Here is a 21,325-nt window from a genome sequence, read left to right as displayed (position 1 = left end):
TTTCTTCCTACGCCATGAACGCAGTCCTAGACTCTGCTAGCCGTACAGCTGTGGCATCCGCTAACTCCGTGGCAGTCCGCAGGGCCATGTGGCTGCGCGAATGGAAGGCAGACTCGGCCTCCAAGAGGTTCTTAACCGGTTTGCCGTTTTCTGGCGACCGCTTGTTTGGCGAACGATTGGATGAGATTATTAAGGAATCCAAGGGAAAGGACTCCTCCTTACCCCAGTCCAAACCTAAGAGACCTCAGCAACGGAAAATACAATCGAGGTTTCGGTCCTTTCGTCCCTCCGCCAAGCCCCAATCCTCTTCGTCCAGCAGGCCGGAGAAAGGCCAGAGGAACTCCTATGCGTGGCGGTCCAAGTCACGCCCCCAAAAGGCCGCAGGAGGCACTGCCTCCAAGGCGGCCTCCTCCTGACTCTCGGCATCCCCTAGCCGCATCCTCGGTCGGTGGCAGGCTCTCCCGCTTTGGCGACGCCTGGTGGCCACATGTTCAAGACTGATGGGTGAGAGACATTCTGTCTCACGGTTACAGGATAGAGTTCAGCTCTCGTCCTGCGGCTCGTTTCTTCAGAACCTCTCCGCCCCCCGCTCAGGCCGACGCACTTTTTCAGGCAGTGGACGCTCTGAAGACAGAAGGAGTTGTGATCCCCGTTCCCCTTCAGGAACGTGGTCGCGGCTTTTACTCCAACTTGTTCGTGGTGCCAAAAAAGGACGGATCATTCCGTCCCGTTCTGGACCTCAAGCTACTCAACAGACATGTGAGAACCAGACGGTTTCGGATGGAATCTCTCCGCTCGGTCATCGCCTCGATGTCACAAGGAGACTTCCTGGCATCGATCGACATCAAGGATGCTTATCTCCATGTGCCGATCGCACCCGAACATCAACGTTTCCTGCGTTTCGCCATCGGGGACGAACATCTCCAGTTCGTGGCATTGCCTTTCGGCTTGGCGACAGCCCCACGGGTTTTCACCAAGGTCATGGCATCGGTTGTGGCGGTCCTACACTCTCAGGGCCACTCGGTGATTCCCTACTTAGACGATCTCCTAGTCAGGGCTCCTTCTCGGGTGGCGTGTCAACACAGCCTTACCGTCGCTCTGGAGACTCTCCAGCAGTTCGGGTGGATCATCAACTTCCCGAAATCCAAGTTGACACCGACCCAATCACTGACTGACCTCGGGATGGAGTTTCATACACAGTCAGCGGTAGTCAAGCTACCGCGGGACAAACAGCTTTCTCTGCAGGCAGGGGTGCAATCACTTCTTCGGGGTCAGTCACACCCCTTAAGGCGCCTCATGCACTTCCTGGGGAAGATGGTGGCAGCAATGGAGGCAGTGCCGTTCGCGCAATTCCATCTGCGGCCACTCCAATGGGACATTCTCCGCAAATGGGACAGGAGGTCGGCTTCCCTCGACAGGAACGTCTCTCTTTCCCTTGCAACCAAGACGTCACTTCAGTGGTGGCTCCTTCCCAATTCTCTATCGCAGGGAAAATCCTTCCTACCCCCAACCTGGGCTGTGGTCACCACGGACGCGAGTCTGTCAGGGTGGGGAGCGGTTTTTCTCCACCACAGGGCTCAGGGAACCTGGACTCCGATAGAGTCTTCCCTTCAGATCAATGTTCTGGAGATAAGGGCAGTGTATCTAGCCCTATTGGCTTTTCATCGGTGGCTGGAGGGCAGGCAGATCCGTATCCAGTCGGACAACGCCATTGCCGTCGCCTACATCAACCACCAAGGCGGCACTCGCAGTCGTCAAGCCTTCCAGGAAGTCCGGCGGATTCTGCAGTGGGTGGAAGCCACAACCTCCACCATCTCCGCAGTTCACATCCCGGGCGTAGAAAACTGGGAAGCAGATTTTCTCAGTCGTCAGGGCATGGATGTGGGGGATTGGTCTCTGCACCCAGAAGTATTTCGAGAGATCTGTCGCCGCTGGGGAACGCCGGACGTCGATCTCATGGCGTCACGGCACAACAACAAAGTCCCGGCATTCATGGCACGGTCTCAGGATCACAGAGCTCTGGCGGCGGACGCGTTAGTTCAGGATTGGTCGCAGTTTCGACTGCCTTATGTGTTTCCTCCTCTGGCGATGCTGCCCAGAGTGTTACGCAAGATCAGGTCCGACTGCCGTCGCGCCATTCTCGTCGCTCCAGACTGGCCGAGGCGGTCGTGGTACCCGGATCTGTGGCATCTCACGGTGGGTCAACCGTGGGCGCTGCCAGACCGCCCAGACTTGCTGTCTCAAGGCCCGTTTTTCCATCTGAATTCCGTGGCCCTCAACCTGACTGTGTGTGGCCATTGAGTCCTGGCTCCTAGCGTCTTCAGGGTTATCTCAGGATGTCATTGCCACCATGAGACAGGCCAGGAAACCAACGTCCGCCAAGATCTATTACAGGTCTTGGCAAATCTTCTTATCCTGGTGCTCTGATAACGGTTTTTCTTTGTCGCTCCATTGGGAGACCCAGACAATTGGGTGTATAGCTTCTGCCTCCGGAGGCCACACAAAGTATTACACTGAAAAAGTGTAACCCCTCCCCTCTGCCTATACACCCTCCCGTGCATCACGGGCTCCTCAGTTTTATGCTTTGTGTTGAAGGAGGCACACATCCACTCATGCATCCCCATTTTAGTCAGCAGCAGCTGCTGATTTTATCGGTTGGAAGAAAAGAGGGCCCCCACAGGGCCCCCGGCATGCTCCCTTCTCACCCCACTAAGTCGGCGGTGCTGTTAAGGTTGAGGTACCCATTGCGGGTACAGAGGCTGGAGCCACATGCCGTTTTCCTTCACCATCCCTTAGAGGCTCTGGGAGAAGTGGGATCCTAACCGGTCATCCATTCACTGGGACCGGGCTCCCTCCGCAGCCCCTGTGGGAATCTGCCGGACAGGAGTCTATGTATCCTCAGGGACAGGACCCTGCATCTAAAGGTACTCTGTGTCCCCATGGGGACGGTGCATGGAGCGCTTGTTTCACAGACGCTGCAGCAGCTGCTGGTTTGTGAAGACCGGGACTTCCGCGCCGACCGCGCCTGTTTGTCGGCCGCGGTATTAAATTTAGTCCCCGGCTTCATTGCGGCCTAGTACCATAACTCCCGCCCCCGGGCCTGCCAGTCAGGGGTAAGGGCGGGACGGTCGACCTGACGTCGGCAGTGAGGGCTGGAGCATACTTTTGGTTTCCTCCCCCCCCCCTCACTGATCACTGTAGAGCCCCAGATTCCCGCACTTTACTAGTCGCCGCCCACGGCTCCCTCCTCCCCTGAGAGCTCCAGCAGCCATTTTTACACACATTCTGCCGGTGGAGGATTTCAGGAACGAGCTCTGGGAGACCTAAGGCAGGGAATCTGGTGGACACACACTCCGCTTTGGGCGGTCGGTAAGCCACACCGGTCACCCGGTGCTGGTCCCCCTAGGGTGCCGGAGTGTATATATATATAATATATATATATATATATATATATATATATATATATATATATATATATATATATATATATATATATATATATATATATATATATATATATATATATATATATATAAATATATTTTCTCTGTTCGGCCGGGTTGTTTGCTTTTGGCTATATACCCTCAGTGATCACTCTCCTAGGAGACAACAGCATGTCGTCCACAAGGAGCAAGGGCGCTAAGGCAAAGGGTTTTTTTGCAACCTGTACCTCTTGTGGGGCTATGTTACCTGCGGGTTCCACCTACCCTCACTGTGAACAATGCTCGACCCCTGTTGGACTTGCTCAGCCGGAGCCTCGGTCACTAGTGGGCCCCTCGGCTCAGGCAGACCCTCCTGCTTCCCCTGTCCAGGCGGCAGGCACAGAGTTTGCAGTTTTTGCTGAGAAGCTTTCACAATCCATGGCTCAGTCTATGGACAAATGGTCTGCTAAGCTACTAGAAGCCTTGCAGTCCAGACCGGTCCTTACACAGGCCTCGGGCACTGTTGGATCATCGCCTCCAGGCCCCTCTCGGTCTGCGCCGCAGTGTGCTCCGGGGGTGGCCCCTAGGTCTCACGAGGAGGACTCCTGCACGGACCACAGTCCCAGACCGGCTAAGCGGGCTCGCTGGGAATCTTCCCCGACTTCCTCACGCTGCTCGGGGTCTCAGCTTGAGGACTCTCTGGAGGATGAGGCGGACGTCGCAGCTCAGAGCTCTGACCCTGACGTTGCTCTCAATCTTGATACACCTGAAGGGGACGCCATAGTAAATGACCTTAAATCGTCCATCAACCAGGTGTTAGATATATCTCCCCCAACTCCACCTATAGAGGAGTCTCCTTCGCAGCAGGAGAAACACCAGTTTAGGTTTCCCAAACGTACACGGAGTGCGTTTTTCGATCACTCTAACTTCAGAGATGCTGTCCAGAAGCACAGAGCATTTCCGGACAAGCGCTTTACTAAGCGCCTTAATGACACACGTTACCCCTTCCCCTCTGACGTAGTTAAGGGTTGGGCTCAATGTCCCAAGGTGGATCCTCCAGTCTCTAGACTGGCGGCTAGATCTGTAGTATCAGTTGCAGATGGCTCATCGCTCAAGGATGCCACTGACAGGCAGATAGAGCTCCTGGTGAAATCCATCTATAAAGCCACAGGCGCGTCTTTTGCCCCGGCCTTTGCAGCCGTGTGGGCACTCCAAGCTATCTCAGCTTGTCTGTCTGAGATTAATGCGGTCACACGTACCTCTGCTCCGCAAGTTGTGTCTTTGACTTCTCAGGCATCGGCTTTTTCGTCCTACGCCATGAACGCCGTCCTGGACTCTGCTAGCCGTACAGCGGTAGTACAATCCTCTTCGTCCAGCAGGCCGGAGAAAGGCCAGAGGAACTCCTATGCGTGGCGGTCCAAGTCACGCCCCCAAAAGGCCGCAGGAGGCACTGCCTCCAAGGCGGACTCCTCATGACTCTCGGCCTCCCCTAGCCGCATCCTCGGTCGGTGGCAGGCTCTCCCGCTTTTGCGACGCCTGGTGGCCACATGTCCAAGACCGATGGGTGAGAGACATTCTGTCTCACGGTTACAGGATAGAGTTCAGCTCTCGTCCTCCGACTCGTTTCTTCAGAACATCTCCGCCCCCATCTCGGGCCGGCGCACTTTTTCAGGCTGTGGGCGTTCTGAAGTCAGAAGGAGTGGTGATTCCCGTTCCCCCTCAGGAACATGGTCACTGCTTCTACTCCAACTTGTTCGTGGTGCCAAAGAAGGACGGATCATTCCGTCCCGTTCTGGACCTCAAACTGCTCAACAGGCATGTGAGCACCAGACGGTTCCGGATGGAATCTCTCCGCTCTGTCATCGCCTCGATGTCACAAGGAGACTTCCTAGCATCAATCGACATCAAGGATGCTTATCTCCATGTGCCGATCGCACCCGAGCATCAACGCTTCCTGCGTTTCGCCATCGGGGACGAACACCTTCAGTTCGTGGCACTGCCTTTCAGCCTGGCGACAGCCCCACGGGTCTTCACCAAGGTCATGGCATCCGTTGTTGCGGTCCTACACTCTCAGGGCCACTCGGTGATCCCTTACTTAGACGATCTCCTAGTCAGGGCACCTTCCCGGGTGGCGTGTCAACACAGCCTGACCGTCGCTCTGGAGACTCTCCAGCAGTTCGGGTGGCTCATCAACTTCCCAAAGTCCAAGTTGACACCGACCCAATCACTGACTTACCTCGGGATGGAGTTTCATACTCACTCAGCGGTAGTCAAGCTACCGCTGGACAAACAGCTTTAGCTGCAGACAGGGGTGCAATCTGTTCTTCGGGGTCAGTCACACCCCTTGAGGCGCCTCATGCACTTCCTGGGGAAGATGGTGGCAGCAATGGAGGCAGTGCCCTTCGCGCAGTTCCATCTGCGCCCACTCCAATGGGACATTCTCCGCAAATGGGACAGGAGGTCGACGTCCTTCGACAGGAACGTCTCTCTTTCCCTTGCAACCAAAACCTCTCTTCAGTGGTGGCTTCTTCCCACTTCTCTATCGCAGGGAAAATCCTTCCTGCCCCCATCCTGGGCTGTGGTCACGACGGACGCGAGCCTGTCAGGGTGGGGAGCGGTTTTTCTCCACCACAGGGCTCAGGGAACCTGGACTCCGATAGAGTCTTCCCTGCAGATCAATGTTCTGGAGATAAGGGCAGTGTATCTAGCCCTAAAGGCGTTCCATCGGTGGCTGGAGGGCAGGCAGATCCGCATACAGTCGGACAACACCACGGCGGTCGCGTACATCAACCACCAGGGCGGCACGCGCAGCCGTCAAGCCTTCCAGGAAGTCCGGCGGATTCTGCTGTGGGCGGAGGCTACAGCCTCCACCATCTCCGCAGTTCACATCCCGGGCGTAGAAAACTGGGAAGCAGACTTTCTCAGTCGTCAGGGCATGGATGCGGGGGAATGGTCTCTTCACCCAGACGTGTTTCGAGAGATCTGTCGCCGCTGGGGAACGCCGGACGTCGATCTCATGGCGTCACGGCACAACAACAAGGTCCCGGCCTTCATGGCACGGTCTCAAGATCACAGAGCTCTGGCGGCGGACGCGTTAGTTCAGGATTGGTCGCAGTTTCGACTCCCTTATGTGTTTCCTCCTCTGGCGATGTTGCCCAGAGTGTTACGCAAGATCAGATCCGACTGTCGTCGCGCCATTTTCGTCGCTCCAGATTGGCCGAGGCGGTCGTGGTACCCGGATCTGTGGCATCTCACGGTGGGTCAGCCGTGGGCGCTTCCAGACCGCACAGACCTGCTGTCACAAGGGCCGTTTTTCCATCTGAATTCTGCGGCCCTCAACCTGACTGTGTGGCCATTGAGTCCTGGCTCCTAGCGTCGTCGGGTTTATCTCAGGATGTCATTGCCACTATGAGACAGGCCAGGAAACCAACGTCCGCCAAGATCTATTACAGGTCGTGGCGGATCTTCTTGTCCTGGTGCTCTGATAAGGGTTTTACTCCCTGGCCTTTTGCCTTACCCATTTTTCTTTCATTCCTTCAATCCGGAATGGACAAGGGTTTGTCACTCGGCTCTCTCAAGGGACAAGTATCGGCGCTCTCAGTATTTCTTTATCGTTCCTTATGGGAGACCCAAACCATGGGTGTATAGCTTCTGCCTCCGGAGGACACACAAAGTACTACACTCAAACGTGTAGCTCCTCCCTCCGGGATATATACACCCCCTGGATGACAATCTAACCAGTTCAATGCTTTGTGTTTCAGGAGGTCACACACACTTGCATTCTCTGATATTTTTTTTTTCATTTTTATTTTAATTTTAAAGATTTGGAAGAAAAGCGGGTCCAGTCTGGACTCCCGGCATGTCCCTTCACACCCCACTCTGTCGGCGGTGCTGTTAAGGTTGACTTTATAAGGCTGGAGCCTTCACATGCCGCGCTCCTTCACATCCTCTGTCGAGGCTCTGGTTTGAAGTTGGAGCCGTCTCGGTCCTCTCTGCTTGCAGGAGACCGGTCTCCATCCACAGCCCTGTCTGGTTTCTGCTGGAAGGAGCGTTCACCCCCCCTCAGGGACTGGCCCTGCGTCTCAAAGCTAAGTATTGAGACGTTTTTCAGGGGTCCCGGGTACTTTTATTAGGGGGACAGTATGTGTTTTATCGTTACTGTAAATTCCGGCCGGTTCTGGGGGTTTCCCCTGAGAACCGCGCCGAAGGTGCCTGCTCATCGGCCGCATTTTAAAATCTAGGCCCCGGCTTCAGTTTGGGCCTAGTTTCGGTTTCGGATCCTCTGCATGTCATGCATACAGGATGCATAGCGTGGCGCCGCCCACCGCTCTGCCAGCAGAGGGGAGGACACTCCTCTCTGGGGAGATGTTTCCTCCTCTGTATCTCTCCCTGGCCCTCCGTTTTCCCGCTCTGGGTCTAATACCCGCCCCCCCCCTCCTCCTTCCAGCGCCATTTTCTCAGCGTTCTTACACTGGACGGCGCTGGATGCTGCAGCTGTTTAGGAAGGCTGACGCTTCACTGGGGCTTTGAGTTGTGGAATCCGGAGGGCACACAGAGAGCGGGCTGGTAAGCCACAACCTCCGGTTGTGGGCTTTTATTACACTCTCAGGGCATTCTATAGGAGTCTATTACTACTGCAGGGCTTCCACCTCAGCAGCATGTCTGTCACCCGAAGCAAGGCTGCAAACATGTACGCTATATGCACTGCTTGTAAGCTCATTCTGCCAGAGCCAAGCACATACCCACATTGTGATGCCTGTGCTAATATGGTTGTGTCTCAGCCTGGAGCCTCCTCAGGGGGTCCCTCCGGCTGCTCCGGCCCCGGTGGCTGAACCCCCGGCTTGGGTAGCTTCCTTTTCACAAGCTATTTCCCAGTCTTTTGCCGACTCCATGGGGCAGCTGTCCCGGACACTGCTGACCATGCATCAGCCCCCTTCTCAGGGTGCCTCTGCTGCTCCGAGCTCTGCAGAGCTCTCAGAGCATGTCCTAGGACCCCGTCCCCCTAAACGGAGATGCAGGGACCCTTCTCCTTCCTCTTCCCACGGCTCTGATTCACGTGCCGAGGTGCAGGGCGAGGAGGATTCGTTTACTGTGGGCTCAGACGCTACCTCTATGTACCCCATTGACTTGTCTGAGGGTGATGCGGATGTTAGTGACTTGATTGCATCCATTAACTCCGTTCTGAAACTCAACCCACAAGAGTCAGAGGAACAACCCTCTCTGGTAGAGATACACCAGTTTACCTCACCTAAGAAAGCTAGGAGTATGTTTTTTAACCACTCCAGCTTTCACACCACTGTTACCAAGCCCAGGGCCTGTCCTGACAAACGTTTTCCGAAGCGTAGTTCAGATGACCGTTTTCCCTTTCCACCAGAGGTGGTTAAGGAATGGGCCCAGTCTCCAAAGGTAGACCCTCCGGTGTCCAGAATCTCAGCCCGCACAGTCGTAGCTGTGGCTGATGGCACTTCTCTTAAGGATCCCACTGACCGCCAGGTTGACCTTCTGGCCAAGTCTGTATATGAGGCGGCAGGAGCCTCGTTCTCCCCGTCTTTTGCGGCAGTGTGGGCGCTTAAGGCAGTCTCTGCCTCTCTGGCGGAGATACATTCCCTTACCAGGGACTCTATACCTGAGATGGATGCCTTAACTTCTCAAGCTTCGGATCTTGTGGCTTCGAGAGTGGAAAGCAGACGCTTCCTCTAAGAAGTACCTTGCGAGTCTCCCTTTTGCTGGGTCCCGGCTGTTTGGGGAACAGCTGGATGACATAATTAAGGAAGCTACTGGCGGGAAGAGTACTTCCTTGCCACAAACTAAAGCCAAGAAACCTGTCCAGGGCAGGAACCAATCGAGGTTTCGTTCCTTTCGTTCCTCTAACTGGTCATCCTCTAAGCCCTCGACCTCGTCCACTACCGCAGCCAAGGATCGTAAATCCAACTGGCGCGCAAAGCCGCGTCCTCAGTGGCAGTGGCTCCTCCGGTCTTCTAAGGCAGCCTCCTCTTGACTATCTGGCTGCGCCAGCAACGTCCTTGGTCGGTGGCAGGCTCTCCCACTTTTGGCGACGTATGGTTTCAACACGTCTCCGATCAGTGGGTGCGGGATATCATCTCCCACGGCTACAGGATAGAATTTTCTTCCAGCCCGCCAAACAGATTTTTTCTGTCCACCCCCCCCTGCTCCAAAGCCGCCGCCTTCTCTCAGGCCGTGGCATCCCTGCAGGCCAACGGTGTAATTGTTCCGGTTCCCGCCCGGGAACGGTTCAGCGGTTTCTACTCAAACCTCTTTCTAGTCCCCAAAAAGGACGGTTCCTTCCGGCCCATCCTGGATCTCAAGCTTCTCAACAAGCATGTTCAGGTGCGGCACTTTCGCATGGAATCTCTGAGATCGGTCATTGCCTCAATGACCCAAGGAGATTTTCTGGCATCCATCGACATCAGAGATGCCTATCTGCATGTGCCTATTGCGGTTTCACACCAGCGTTGGCTACGCTTTGCAATTGGAGAGGAACATTTCCAATTCGTGGCTCTCCCCTTCGGCTTAGCCACGGCCCCTCGAGTGTTCATCAAGGTCATGGCAGCAGTGGTTGCGGTCCTGCACCTCCAGGGGTTGGCAGTGATTCCTTACCTGGACGACCTTCTAGTCAAGGCCTCATCCAGTGCAGACTGCCAGCGGAGTGTCTCTCTCACTCTCGCCACGCTAGTTCAGTTCGGGTGGCTTGTCAACCTGCCCAAGTCCACTCTGACCCCGACCCAGGTACTTTTGTACCTAGGGATGCAATTCGAGACTCTGCCGGCACTTGTCAAGTTGCCCTTAGTCAAACAGCAGTCCCTTCGTCTGGCGGTGCGCTCTCTGCTGAGGCACCGCCGTCATTCCATCAGACACCTCATGCAGGTGCTGGGTCAGATGGTGGCGTCAATGGAAGCGGTTCCCTTTGCCCAGTTCCATCTGCGTCCCCTGCAGCTGGACATTCTCCGCTGTTGGGACAAGCGGATCTCTTCCTTGCACAGGCTGGTGGCTCTGTCGTCACAGACCAGGAGCTCCCTTCAGTGGTGGCTTCGGCCCCTCTCTCTGTCACAGGGACGCTCCTTCCTGACTCCGTCCTGGGTGATCCTCACCACGGATGCCAGCCTCTCCGGTTGGGGAGCAGTATTTCTCCATCACCGAGCACAGGGCACTTGGACTCCGTCCGAATCAGCCCTCTCGATCAATGTGCTGGAGATCAGAGCTGTGTTTCTAGCTCTCCTAGCCTTTCACCACCTGTTGGCGGGCAGACACATTCGAGTTCAGTCGGACAACGCGACAGCGGTTGCCTACATCAATCACCAGGGCGGGACTCACAGCCGTCTGGCGATGTTGGAGGTTCAACGAATCCTCCAGTGGACGGAGGACTCCAAGTCCACCATATCCGCAGTCCACATCCCAGGCGTGGAAAACTGGGAGGCCGATTACCTCAGCCGTCAAACCGTGGACAGCGGCGAGTGGGCCCTGCATCCGTCAGTGTTCAGATCAATCTGCCGCAAGTGGGGCACTCCGGAAGTGGACCTAATGGCATCCCGGCACAACAACAAGGTTCCGGTTTACGTGGCTCGCTCCCACGATCCTCAAGCCTTCGCAGCAGACGCACTGGTTCAAGATTGGTCTCAGTTCCGTCTGGCCTATGTGTTTCCCCCTCTAGCGCTCTTGCCCAGGGTTCTGCGCAAGATCAGAATGGAGGGCCGTCGAGTCATACTCATTGCTCCGGACTGGCCCAGGCGAGCTTGGTACCCAGACCTGCTCCGTCTGTCCGTAGAGGTGCCGTGGCATCTCCCGGACCGCCCAGACCTTCTCTCTCAAGGTCCGTTCTTCCGCCAGAATTCTGCGGCTCTCAGATTGACGGCGTGGCTCTTGAGTCCTGGATCCTGACGGCTTCAGGCATTCCCTCTGAGGTCATCTCCACCATGACTCAGGCTCGGAAGTCTTCCTCGGCCAAGATTTACCACAGGACTTGGAGGATTTTCCTGTCCTGGTGTCGCTCTTCCGACCATGCTCCTTGGCCGTTCTCCTTGCCGACCATCCTGTCTTTTCTACAGTCCGGTCTACAGCTAGGACTGTCCCTCAATTCCCTCAAGGGACAGGTGTCGGCTCTGTCGGTATTGTTCCAGCGGCGTATCGCCCGACTGGCCCAGGTGCGCACCTTCATGCAGGGCGCATCTCACATCATTCCTCCTTACCGGCGGCCCTTGGATCCCTGGGACCTTAATCTGGTCCTCACGGCCTTACAGAAACCCCCCTTTGAGCCTCTCAGGGAGGTTCCCTTGTTTAGACTTTCACAGAAAGTTGTTTTTCTGGTAGCCATAACTTCTCTCAGGAGAGTTTCTGATTTGGCTGCGCTCTCTTCGGAATCCCCCTTTTTGGTGTTTCACCAAGACAAGGTGGTTCTTCGTCCGACTCCGGACTTTCTCCCTAAGGTGGTGTCTCCTTTCCACCTTAACCAGGACATTTCATTGCCTTCTCTTTGTCCGGCCCCTGTGCATCGCTTTGAGAAGGCGTTGCACTCCTTAGATTTGGTGCGGGCGCTCCGAATCTATGTGTCACGCACCGCCGTTTTTAGGCGGTGCACCTCACTTTTTGTGCTAACCACTGGTCAGCGCAAGGGTCTCGCTGCTTCTAAACCGACCCTAGCTCGTTGGATCAGGTCGGCTATCACCGATGCCTACCAGTGTTCTCAGGTGCCTCCCCCGCCGGGGATTAAGGCGCACTCGACCAGAGCTGTCGGTGCCTCCTGGGCTTTCAGGCACCAGGCTACGGCTCAGCAGGTTTGTCAGGCTGCCACGTGGTCCAGTCTGCACACTTTTTCGAAGCACTACCAAGTGCATGCTCATGCTTCGGCAGATGCGAGCTTGGGCAGACGCATTCTTCAGGCGGCTGTCGCCCATTTGTGAAGTTAGGTTTTGCCTACTTCTCAGTTTGGTTTATTTCCCACCCATGGACTGCTTTGGAACGTCCCATGGTTTGGGTCTCCCATAAGGAACGATAAAGAAAAAGAGAATTTTGTTTACTTACCGTAAATTCTTTTTCTTATAGTTCCGACATGGGAGACCCAGCACCCTCCCTGTTGCCTGTTGGCAGTTTTTTTTTCCGTGTGTTTCACCGGCTGTTGTTAGTAGACAGAGTTCCGGTTATTCCGAGTTTTACTCTATCTCTACTTATGGGTGGATGTCCTCCTTCAGCTTTTGCACTGAACTGGTTAGATTGCCATCCAGGGGGTGTATATAGCCCGGAGGGAGGAGCTACACGTTTGAGTGTAGTACTTTGTGTGTCCTCCGGAGGCAGAAGCTATACACCCATGGTTTGGGTCTCCCGTGTCGGAACTATAAGAAAAAGAATTTACGGTAAGTAAACAAAATTCTCTTTTTTTTCAAAAGCGCCTGGCAAGGCTTCCGCAGGTCCGCACGTTCCTGCAGGGAGTTTGCCACATAGTTCCACCCTACAAGCGTCCGCTGGAACCCTGGGACCTTAACAGGGTGTTAATGGCTCTTCATAAACCACCTTTCGAGCCGCTGAGGGATGTCTCTTTATCACGTCTTTCGCAGAAGGTGGCATTTCTTGTGGCAATTACCTCACTCCGAAGAGTGTCGGAGCTTGCAGCGCTGTCATGCAAATCCCCTTTCCTGGTTTTTCACCAGGATAAGGTGGTTCTGCGTCCGGTCCCGGAGTTTCTCCCTAAGGTGGTATCTCCTTTTCATCTCAATCAGGATATCTCCTTACCATCATTTTGCCCTCATCCAGTTCACCAATGTGAAAAGGATTTGCATTCATTAGATCTAGTGAGAGCACTCCGGCTCTACGTGTCTCGCACGGCGCCCCTGCGCCGTTCAGATGCGCTCTTTGTCCTTGTCGCTGGCCAGCGTAAGAGTTCGCAGGCTTCCAAATCAACTTTGGCTCGGTGGATCAAGGAACCGATTCTTGAAGCCTACCGTTCTTCGGGGCTTCCTCTTCCTTCGGGGCTGAAAGCCCATTCTACCAGAGCCGTGGGTGCGTCCTGGGCATTGCGACACCGGGCTACGGCTCAGCAGGTGTGTCAGGCAGCTACCTGGTCTAGTCTGCACACTTTCACAAAACACTATCAAGTGCATACCTATGCTTCGGCAGACGCCAGTCTAGGTAGGCGAGTCCTTCAGGCGGCGGTTGCCCACCTGTAGGAAGGGGTCGTTTTTCGGCTCTCTTTTATTGAGGTATTCTTTTACCCACCCAGGGACTGCTTTTGGACGTCCCAATTGTCTGGGTCTCCCAATGGAGCGACAAAGAAGGGAATTTTGTTTACTTACCGTAAATTCCTTTTCTTCTAGCTCCTATTGGGAGACCCAGCACCCGCCCCTGTTCCCTTCGGGCTGGTTGTTCTTTTGTGTACACATGTTGTTCATGTTGAATTGTTCTTTTGGTTCATGGTTTCATTTCTCCGAACATCCTTCGGATTGAATTTACCTCAGACCAATTTATAAGTTTCCTCCTTCCTGCTTTTGCACCAAAACTGAGGAGCCCGTGATCCACGGGAGGGTGTATAGGCAGAGGGGAGGGGTTACACTTTTTAAAGTGTAATACTTTGTGTGGCCTCCGGAGGCAGAAGCTATACACCCAATTGTCTGGGTCTCCCAATAGGAGCTAGAAGAAAAGGAATTTACGGTAAGTAAACAAAATTCCCTTCTTTTCCATGGCCGTTTGCCTTACCCATTTTTCTTTCATTCCTTCAATCCGGAATGGACAAGGGATTGTCACTCGGCTCTCTCAAGGGCCAAGTATCGGCGCTCTCCGTATTTTTTCAAAAGCGCCTAGCCAGGCTTCCGCAGGTCCGCACGTTCCTCCAGGGAGTTTGCCACATAGTCCCACCTTACAAGCGTCCGCTGGAACCCTGGGATCTTAACAGGGTACTAACGGCTCTTCAGAAGCCACCTTTCGAGCCGCTGCGGGATGTCTCTTTATCACGTCTTTCGCAGAAGGTGGCCTTTCTAGTGGCAGTTACATCACTCCGGAGAGCGTCTGAGCTGGCAGCGCTGTCATGCAAAGCCCCCTTCCTGGTGGCGGTCACATCACTCCGGAGAGTGTCTGAGCTTGCAGTGCTGTCATGCAAAGCCCCCTTCCTGGTGTTTCACCAGGATAAGGTGGTTCTGCGTCCGGTCCCGGATTTTCTCCCTAAGGTGGTATCTCCTTTTCTTTTTCGCTCCTAATTGGGAGACCCAGACAATTGGGTGTATAGCTACTGCCTCCGGAGGCCACACAAAGTATTACACTTAAAAGTGTAAGGCCCCTCCCCTTCTGGCTATACACCCTCCCGTGGGATCACGGGCTCCTCAGTTTTCATGCTTTGTGCGAAGGAGGCACACATACACGCATAGCTCCACTGTTTAGTCAGCAGCAGCTGCTGACTATGTCGGATGGAAGAAAAGAGGGCCCATATGGGGCCCCCAGCATGCTCCCTTCTCACCCCACTTTTGTCGGCGGTGTTTGTTAAGGTTGAGGTACCCATTGCGGGTACAGAGGCTGGAGCCCACATGCTGCATCCTTCCCCATCCCTCTTAGGGCTCTGGGTGAAGTGGGATTTACCGGTCTCCAGGCACAGAGACCGTGCTCCGTCCACAGCCCCTGGGGAATCTGCTGGATATGGAGCGGAGTATCGTCAGGGACAGGGCCCTGCTACGACAAGGTACTCTGTGTCCCCGTACAGTCCGCGCGCACACTGCAGCATTGCTGGGTGTGTTAGTGCGCCGGGGACAACAGCGCTGCGCGCTGGTGCCATTCCTATCTACAGCTTTGCTGAGAGGGGACATGTATTGAAACTGCCGCGCGGCCACTGTTGTCAGCGCTGCGGCGCGGCTGGGACTTGTGGTGCGCCGGGGACTTCCGCGCTGGCCGTGCATATATCACGGCCGCGCTTATTACTCGAGTCCCCGGCTTTCTGCGGCCTAGTTTCGTTTCGTTCCCGCCCCCAGGCCTGCCAGTCAGGGGAAGGGCGGGACGCTGTATAGAATGTCAGCGCAGAGGGCTGGAGTCTGCTTTGCATACTCCAGCCCTCACACTGGGCACAGTGGGACGCCAGTTTCCCGCACTTTGTTTGAGGCACGCCCACGATCCCTCTCTTCACAGGACGCCGGCAGCCATTCCTGTGTGCAGTCTGAGCTGGAGAGAGGAGACTGGGAGACCCAGACACGGGATTCTGGTGCCCACACACCCGCTTTTCAGCGGGCGGTAAGCTGCCCTCAAGGGCTGACCCCACTGGTGCCGAAGTGTATATTGTATTTTATGCTTGCAGCTTTACATTGCACTGTACGGTCGCTGGGGATCCTCTGCTATATACCCTCCTAGATTCTCAGAGGACACAACAGCATGTCGACCGCAAAAAGCAAAGGTGCCAAGGCACAGGCTTTCTATGCTGCTTGTACCGCTTGTGGGGCTGTTCTACCGGCAGGTTCCACTGACCCCCACTGTGTGCAGTGCTCGGCCCCTGTGGCACTTGCTCGGCCGGGGCCTCTGCTGGAGGTGACCCAGGCAGAACCTCCTGTAAATACTGTCCAGGTGACAGGGACGGAGTTTGCAGTCTTTGCTGACAGATTGTCTGTGACTATGACTAAAATTCTTGAAACATTGCAGTCTAGACCAGTGCCTCAGGCCATGGACACTGTTAACTCATTGCTCCCTGGTCCCCCTCAGTCGGAACAGCTCCGGGATCCGGGGGTGTCTCTTGCATCCCAGGGTGATGGCTCTGACACGGACGACAGTCCCAGACAGCCTAAACGAGCTCGCTATGAGCGGCCCTCGACTTCATCACACTGGTCAGGGTCCCAGCAGGAGGACTCTCTGTATGATGAGGTGGAGATGGCTGATCAGGATTCTGATCCTGAGACCGCTCTCAATTTGGATACACCTGATGGTGACGCCATAGTGAATGATCTTATAGCGTCCATCAATAGAATGTTGGACATTTCTCCCCCTGCTCCTCCAGTGGAGGAGACAGCTTCACAGCAGGAGAAATTCCATTTCAGGTATCCCAAGCGTAAATTAAGTGTTTTTCTGGACCACTCTGACTTTAGAGAAGCAATCCAGAAACACCACGCTTATCCGGATAAGCGTTTTTCCAAGCGGCTTAAGGATACACGTTATCCTTTTCCCCCAGACGTGGTCAAGGGCTGGACCCAGTGTCCCAAGGTGGATCCTCCAATCTCCAGGCTCGCAGCTAGATCCTTAGTTGCAGTGGAAGATGGGGCGGCACTTAAAGATGCCACTGACAGGCAGATGGAGCTCTGGTTGAAATCCATCTATGAAGCTATCGGCGCGTCGTTTGCTCCAGCATTCGCAGCCGTATGGGCACTCCAAGCTATTTCAGCTGGTCTTACACAAATGGACACGGTCACACGTACATCTGCTCCGCAGGTGGCACCCTTAACCTCTCAAATGTCTGCATTTGCGTCTTACGCGATCAATGCTGTCCTGGACTCTACGAGCCGTACGGCAGTGGCGTCCGCCAACTCCGTAGTTTTACGCAGAGCCTTGTGGTTAAGAGAATGGAAGGCAGATTCTGCTTCCAAAAGGTGTTTAACCAGTTTGCCATTTTCTCGTGACCGACTGTTTGGGGAGCGCTTAGATGAAATCATTAAACACTCCAAGGGTAAAGATTCATCTTTACCTCAGCCCAGACAAAATAAACCCCAACAGAGGAGAGGACAGTCGGGGTTTCGGTCCTTTCGAGGCTCAGGCAGGTCCCAATTCTCCTCGTCCAAAAGGACTCAAAAGGATCAGAGGAGCTCAGATTCTTGGCGAACTCAGTCACGGCCAAAAAAGACAGCCGGAAGACCCGCTACCAAGGCGGCTTCCACATGACTTTCGGCCTCCTCTCTCCGCATCCTCGGTCGGTGGCAGGCTCTCCCGCTTTGGCGACATTTGGCTGCCACAGGTCACAGACCGTTGGGTGAGAGACATTCTGTCTCACGGGTACAGGATAGAGTTCAGCTCTCGTCCTCCAACTCGCTTCTTCAGAACTTCTCCACCTCCCGACCGAGCCGATGCTCTGCGGCTAGCGGTGTCCACTCTAAAAGCGGAAGGAGTGGTGACCCCCGTTCCTCTTCTGGAACAAGGTCACGGTTTTTACTCCAATTTGTTTGTGGTGCCAAAAAAGGACGGGTCTTTCCGTCCTGTTCTGGACCTAAAACTGCTCAACAAGCATGTGAAAACCAGGCGGTTCCGGATGGAATCCCTCCGTTCCGTCATCGCCTCAATGTCTCAAGGAGATTTCCTGGCATCAATAGACATCAAAGATGCTTATCTCCACGTGCCGATTGCTCCAGAGCACCAGCGTTTTCTACGCTTCGTTATAGGAGACGAACACCTTCAGTTCGTAGCCCTGCCTTTCGGTTTGGCGACAGCTCCAAGGGTCTTCACCAAGGTCATGGCAGCAGTAGTAGCAGTCCTGCACTCTCAGGGTCACTCGGTGATCCCTTATTTGGACGATCTACTTGTCAAGGCACCCTCTCAAGAGGCATGCCAAAACAGCCTGAACGTTGCGCTGGAGACTCTCCAGAGTTTCGGGTGGATCATCAACTTTTCAAAGTCAAATCTCACCCCGACCCAATCGATAACATACCTTGGCATGGAGTTTCATACTCTCTCAGCGACAGTGATGCTTCCGCTGGACAAACAGCGTTCACTACAGACAGGGGTGCAATCTCTCCTTCAAGGCCAGTCACACCCCTTGAGACGCCTCATGCACTTCCTAGGGAAGATGGTTGCAGCAATGGAGGCAGTCCCTTTCGCGCAGTTTCATCTGCGTCCACTACAATGGGACATTCTCCGTCAATGGGACGGGAAGTCGACGTCCCTCGACAGGAACGTCTCCCTTTCTCAGGCGGCCAAGGAATCTCTTCAGTGGTGGCTTCTTCCCACCTCATTGTCAAAGGGAAAGTCCTTCCTACCCCCATCCTGGGCGGTGGTCACGACGGACGCGAGCCTGTCAGGGTGGGGAGCGGTTTTTCTCCACCACAGGGCTCAGGGTACGTGGACTCAGCAAGAGTCCACCCTTCAGATCAATGTTCTAGAAATCAGAGCAGTGTATCTTGCCCTACAAGCCTTCCAGCAGTGGCTGGAAGGCAAGCAGATCCGAATTCAGTCGGACAACTCCACAGCGGTAGCATACATCAACCACCAAGGTGGCACACGCAGTCGGCAAGCCTTCCAGGAAGTCCGACGGATTCTAATGTGGGTGGAAGACACGGCTTCCACCATTTCCGCAGTTCACATCCCAGGCGTGGAAAACTCGGAAGCAGACTTCCTCAGTCGCCAGGGTATGGACGCAGGGGAATGGTCCCTTCACCCGGACGTGTTTCAGGAGATCTGTCGCCGCTGGGGGATGCCGGACGTCGACCTGATGGCGTCACGGTACAACAACAAGGTCCCGGTTTTCATGGCACGGTCTCACGATCACCGAGCTCTGGCGGCAGACGCCTTAGTTCAAGATTGGTCGCAATTCCGGCTACCTTATGTGTTCCCACCTCTGGCATTGTTACCCAGAGTGCTGCGCAAGATCAGGGCCGACTGCCGTCGCGCCATCCTCGTCGCTCCAGACTGGCCGAGGAGATCGTGGTACCCAGATCTGTGGCACCTCACGGTAGGCCAACCATGGGCACTACCAGAACGACCAGACTTGCTATCTCAAGGGCCGTTTTTCCACCTGAATTCTGCGGCCCTGAACCTGACTGTGTGGCCATTGAGTCCTGGATCCTAGCGTCTTCAGGATTATCTGGAAATGTTATTACCACCATGAGGCAGGCTAGAAAACCATCCTCCGCCAAGATCTACCACAGGACGTGGAAGATATTCTTATCTTGGTGCGCGGCTCAGGGAGTTCCTCCCTGGCCTTTTGCATTGCCTACTTTTCTTTCCTGCAATCCGGGTTGGAAAAAGGTTTGTCGCTCAGCTCCCTTAAAGGACAAGTCTCAGCGCTATCTGTATTTTTTCAGAAACGCCTAGCACGACTTACTCAGGTGCGCACGTTCCTGCAAGGAGTTGGTCATATCGTCCCTCCTTACAAGCGGCCGTTAGAGCCCTGGGATCTGAACAAGGTTCTAATTGCTCTCCAGAAGCCGCCTTTCGAGCCTATGAAGGATGTTTCCCTTTCTCGTCTTTCACAGAAAGTGGCTTTTCTAGTGGCGGTCACGTCTCTTCGGAGAGTGTCCGAGCTAGCGGCGCTCTCATGCAAATCTCCCTTCCTGGTGTTTCACCAGGACAAGGTGGTTCTACGCCCGGTTCCTGAGTTTCTCCCTAAGGTGGTATCCCCCTTTCATCTCAATCAGGATGTCACATTACCTTCCTTGTGTCCTCATCCAGTTCATCAATTTGAGAAAGGTTTGCATTTGTTGGATCTGGTCAGAGCACTCAGGATCTACATTTCCCGCACGGCGCCCTTTCGCCGCTCGGATGCACTCTTTGTCCTTGTCGCTGGTCAGCGTAAAAGGTCGCAAGCTTCCAAATCCACCCTGGCTCGGTGGATCAAGGAACCAATTCTTGAAACCTACCGTTCTGCGGGGCTTCCGGTTCCTTCAGGGCTGAAGGCACACCTTTACCAAGCATTATCAGGTGCATACCTACGCTTCGGCGGACGCCAGCCTAGGTAGACAAGTCCTTCAGGCGGCGGTTGCCCACCTGTAGGACAGGGCTGTTTGACGGCCCTATCACGAGGTATTCTTTTACCCACCCAGGGACTGCTTTTGGACGTCCCAATTGTCTGGGTCTCCCAATTAGGAGCGAAAAAGAAGAAGGGAATTTTGTTTACTTACCGTAAATTCCTTTTCTTCTAGCTCCAATTGGGAGACCCAGCACCCGCCCTGTTTTCTTAGGGATTTTTGTTTTTTTCGAGTACACATGTTGTTCATGTTGAATGGTTTCAGTTCTCCGATGTTTCTTCGGATTGAATTTGTCTTTAAACCTGTTATTGGCTTTCCTCCTTCTTGCTTTTGCACTAAAACTGAGGAGCCCGTGATCCCAAGGGAGGGTGTATAGCCAGAAGGGGAGGGGCCTTACACTTTTAAATGTAATACTTTGTGTGGCCTCCGGAGGCAGTAGCTATACACCCAATTGTCTGGGTCTCCCAATTGGAGCTAGAAGAAAAGGAATTTACGGTAAGTAAACAAAATTCCCTTCTTCATCTCAATCAGGATATCTCCTTGCCTTCATTTTGCCCTAATCCAATTCACCAATGGGAAAAGGATTTGCACTCTTTGGATCTGGTGAGAGCACTCCGACTCTACGTGTCTCGCACGTCGCCCCTGCGTTGTACAGATGCGCTCTTTGTCCTTGTCGCTGGCCAGCGTAAGGGTTCGCAGGCTTCCAAGTCAACCTTGGCTCGGTGGATCAAGGAACCGATTCTCGAAGCCTACCGTTCTTCTGGGCTTCCGCTTCCTTCAGGGCTGAAAGCCCATTCTACCAGAGCCGTAGGTGCGTCCTGGGCATTGCGGCACCGGGCGACGGCTCAGCAGGTGTGTCAGGCAGCTACGTGGTCTAGTCTGCACACTTTCACGAAACACTATCAGGTGCATACCTATGCTTCGGCAGATGCCAGTCTAGGTAGGCGAGTCCTTCAGGCGGCGGTTGCCCACCTGTAAGAGGGGGCCGTTTCGGCTCTTTTTATTGAGGTATTATTTACCCACCCAGGGACTGCTTTTGGACGTCCCAATTGTCTGGGTCTCCCAATGGAGCGACAAAGAAGAAGGGAATTTTGTTTACTTACCGTAAATTCCTTTTCTTCTAGCTCCTATTGAGAGACCCAGCACCCGCCCCTGTACCCTTCGGGCTGGTTGGTTTTTTGTGTACATGTACATGTTGTTCATGTTGAATTGTTCTTTTGGTTCATGGTTCAGTTCTCCGAACATCCTTCGGATTGAATTTAC

General features: G+C 54.4%; 1 protein-coding gene across 1 annotated transcript in view; it reads left to right on the top strand.

The window, feature by feature from the left end:
- Positions 1-21,325, top strand: part of IARS2 (isoleucyl-tRNA synthetase 2, mitochondrial) — a 145,251-nt gene that overhangs the window by 9,469 nt on the left and 114,457 nt on the right. The gene's annotated exons all lie outside the window — the stretch shown is intronic.

The sequence above is a fragment of the Anomaloglossus baeobatrachus genome, chromosome 3, assembly GCF_048569485.1.
Source record: "Anomaloglossus baeobatrachus isolate aAnoBae1 chromosome 3, aAnoBae1.hap1, whole genome shotgun sequence".
NCBI classification, from domain to species: Eukaryota; Metazoa; Chordata; class Amphibia; order Anura; family Aromobatidae; genus Anomaloglossus; species Anomaloglossus baeobatrachus.
Note: the sequence above shows the minus strand (reverse complement) of the source record. Positions and strands in the feature narration are given on the sequence as shown.